Genomic DNA, 4,458 nt, shown 5'->3' with positions numbered 1-4,458 from the left:
AACACTATTAAAACGGTGCTACTTTTGAAAGTTGCTTTGGCTGATTATGTGGATTATGGATAGCCTAAGTAGCAACCTCCAAATGGCTAATTGGCTATGGCAAAGATTGAGCCGGTTGAGAAGGGTTGTGAACCGTCTAATTAGATGGATGCCTGAGATTCATTCTTAGATTATTAATATATTTGACTTGGCCACCAATTCGCTGTGGCTTTAACTTTTTCCCCCATTTTTGATTCTTTATTTTTTCTCTTTAGTTTTTTGTCTGTGTGTGATCTTCTTCTTCCCTTTTGGTTAAAATCTTCTCTATTAGTTTGAGATTAATCTGTGAAAAACTATTCTACTACAGTAACTCTAGACTTCGTTGAGTCTGTGTTATTTTTTCGTTTGAGTTAGGATTGTTAGCATTGATTCTTTGATTTAAGTCTTAGTTTTGTAGATCCATATGGATCGATGCCCAAAATTGGTTTTCTGAGTGGTTTGATGTACACAATTCTCTCTTTTATAGGGTAGATTTGTACTAGTGGAATGTGTTCCAGTCCCTGAGCCTCACAGACTAGGTCGATTGGCCAAACTGGATGAACAATTTGGTGTTCTTGTGTTCATTCTTTGAGTATGCTTTAAGATTGTTGTTTATTTTTCATTTCTTTTATTAAATTTCATCAAGAACTCCCAACAAAACTAGTATCAGACCCTTTAGGATTCCTGAGTGTGCATTTTTTTAAAATAAATTTTTTCTTAGGTCAAATTTTAGGAGATCTGGTAGATTTCTTAAATATCTATCAAAATGATTTTTGATTAATTTTTCTTTCAGTGCTAATCTCCGATGATTAAGCTGATTCTTAGTTCCTAATTAGGGTTCTTGAGGTTCTTTTTTACTGTTTTACAACAGTATTTGATGAGAACATTTCATATCCCCTGGCAAGTTTTTAATTGGCGATGCATGATAGATAATATATATGCATGAGATGTTTCTTGTGTAGAAATTAGGTTTGATTTCCATATATACTATTTGCTTTTGTCGGCATGTTGTATCTCTGAAATTTTTGACTATATTGTGCAATTCTTGACATATAATTGTTATCATTAATACAATCTCTAATACTGATACAATTCTTGAACAAATATTTCCTGATTCAATTTCTATGTTTTAGTAACTATTTTAAATTGAAAAATTTTTCAAAACTTTTTTTGCCTAATAGTTGATCTGCAATTTAAGATCATACTATGTCCATGAACACATGCCATCCTTTTCCAGAATCTGTAATGGGTTTGAAGGTCAAGTTATCACAATTCAATGAAAATAGGGATTACCCAATGTGGAATCAGGAATGAGGGCTATTCTGGTCCAACAAAGGGATGATAAAGCCCTTAATAATTCTGAAAAGTTTTCTATAGAACTTGAAGCTAAACCTAATGAAACTAAAGAGATTAATGAAATTGCATATTGTTCAATAATTTTGTACTTACCTGATAATAATGTTAGACAGGTAGATGAAGCCAAAATTGCTAGAGCCTTATGGACTATACTTGACACCATGTTTCTGATTAAAACTTTGTCAAACAAAATCTATCTTTTGGAAAAACTGTTTAGCTTCAGAATGGACCTTGGAAAAGATTTAGAAGTAAACTAAGGGACTTTAGCATTATTGTTAAGTCTAGCACATAATGAAAACAAATTTGATGATTAAGACCTTACTATGATTTTATTGAATTCATTGCCTGAATCTCATAAGGATGTCAGTTCTATAAAATATTCAAGGGATAAATTAACAAGCTAGAGGAAGACTTGAGAAGAGAGTATAGACATTTCAACATAAAAAAGATGAAAGGAAAATCAAAAGGGAGATCTAAATCTAAAGACAAGAGGAATAAAATGAGTTATCACTGTGGACTATTAGGGAACTTTAAGAGAGTGTTTTGATTGGAAGAAGAAACAAAAAGATTAAAACAATAGGGACTAAACAATACTACTGTAGGGTTTGAACTTGATAGCCTGCATGTGATGAAAATAATAAGGGTTGGATATTAGATTCTGGTTGTCCCTTTCATTTGAGTCCCATAAAATTTTGGTGTTATAACCATAAGGATACAGAACCCAGGAAAATTTATATGGGAGATGATAATCATCACATTGTAGTTGGGATTGGTAACATTGCCATTATTGCATGATGGCATTGTAAAATCAATCAGGAATATCAGATATGTCCCTAATCTCAGAAGAAACCTCATATCCTTAGGGATTCTTGAAGATGATAAACATGTTTTTAAGTATGCTATTTAGGTTCTGAAAATTATAAAAGGTTCTTTAATTGTTATGAGAGGACCAAAGAGAAATGGATTGTACTATCTTGAAGGTAATACAATCCCTATACCCAATCCCAGTTTTTACTAAAAACAAATCTAAGCTATGGCATGATAGGATAGGTCATATTGTACCTTTAAGTTTTTGTGAGACCTATGTGTTGGGCAACTAGTTTTGAAACATGTTTCCACAGTTCCAATAGACCATTAGATTGGGATCATGCAGACTTATGGGATCTTGAAAAACATCCCACCTTTAGAGAAAATAAGTATTTTTTGTCTCTTGTAGATGATTATTCTTGAATTTTTTTGGTTTATACTTTAAAGGCTAAATTTGGGACCTTTTAGAAGTTCAGAACTTCGCTTACGATGGTAGAGAACCAATTAGCAATTCAATTTCTTGGAATTCGTTTTCTTTCCACTCAAATTCCATTCTTTCAATCAAACAGACCCTTAGAGTAAAACTAATTAAAGTGATTTTCATTTTTATCTTAAATATTTTAAATCTATGGAAGTAATAAAAAAGTGTATTAGTAGACAATTTTGGGCTCTAATTGATGTATGAAAAGTGTTAAAATTCATGCTCAATCACCAAATTTTGACGATAATTAATTATGCATGGTTGAATTTTTCTAAATTAATTAATTGATTCAGTGGAAGACATGAAATTTGATTAACAAACATTAACTCCAATAAAATCTGAAATTCACCAACGAAAAACAAGAGAATAATCTGTGATAGAATTGAGGCTAACAAAATAATAATTCCAACTGGTCTAAGAGGCCTTTTAAATAGGCTACATCGTAACCCTAACACAGCCCAAATTAAAAAAAGAGTCTTAAAACAAAGCCCAATTAAATATGCAGAAAATAAATAAAAACATAGCCCAACTAGGGGGAAAAACACGTATAAACTGATGCTATTTATTGAAATCTCTTGACTTCCTTCCTGGTGTTCCTCAAGGCCAAATAACCATGTAATCTAAAGTAGGTTGTTCTATATCAGTTCCCCTCTAAATGAGAAGAACTCGCCCTCGAGTTACTATCGGGATAAAGGGATTCCTCTTGACAATGATAATCATATAAATCAGCAACATTAAAAGTCTTTGAGGTCCCCATATCTTCTGGTAAATCAATAACATAAGCATTGCTATTGATCTTTTTCAAAACTTTATATGGCCCGTACTTCTTTGGTTCGTGGCTGCTTAAGATACACCAACGAAAATGGTGACTTAGCAATAGCACTATGGGTTGCATTATTATAAGCAAATTCAGCTGGTGGTAAGACATGATCCCATTGCCTTGGCTTGTCCCCACAAATACACCGAATCAAATTTCCAAGTGTTCTATTCACCACCTCCCTCTGTCCATCCTTCTGTGGGTGAGCAGTGCTACAGAACTTCAATGAAGTATCAAACATCTTCCACAAAGTAATCCAAAAATGCCTTAGGAATTTAGAATTCCTATAAGAGGTAATGGATTGTGGAACTTCGTGTAGTCGAACAACTTCTCTAAAGAATAGCCTTGCTATGTGAGAGGCATCTGATGTCTTTCTGCAAGGGATGAAATGAGCCATCTTAGAAAATCTATCAACAACAACAAGCACCGAGTCTACTCCTCGTTGTCTACGAGGTAGACCTAATACAAAATCCATAGATAGATCTTCCCAAATATCATTACAGACAGGTAGAGGACTATAGAGTCCTGTGTTTTGTGCCTATCCCTTTGCTATCTAACATACATAACATTTTCTCACAAAATTTCCCACATCTCTTTTCAATTGAGGCCAATAATACCTCTCTTCTAGAAGAGCCACTATTTGTCTCTATACAAGTGTCCACTAAGCCCACTTCCATGCAAGAGAATAAGCTTCTCAGGAAGCGAAACTCAAGGGATGCATAAACGGTTGCCACTGAACAAATATCCATCATATACATAATAATGCTTGCTGGCTACTTTTTTAAACATTTCTCCAAGGTGTCCTTGAAGTCTTCATCTGTGGACAGAACTCTTTTAGGCATTCAAACTCGACTACCTCTTGGTAAACAGTCACAAGTAAAGATGCTTTGTGACTCAGAGCATCAGCAACCTTATTAAGAGCTCCTGATTTGTGTTTAATGACAAAAGGAAACTTTTGTAAATAGGTGGACCACCGAGC

Source organism: Olea europaea, unplaced genomic scaffold, assembly GCF_002742605.1.
Source record: "Olea europaea var. sylvestris unplaced genomic scaffold, O_europaea_v1 scaffold2619, whole genome shotgun sequence".
NCBI lineage: Eukaryota > Viridiplantae > Streptophyta > Magnoliopsida > Lamiales > Oleaceae > Olea > Olea europaea.
The sequence above is the reverse complement of the archived record's forward strand: the minus strand, read 5'-3'. Positions refer to the sequence as shown.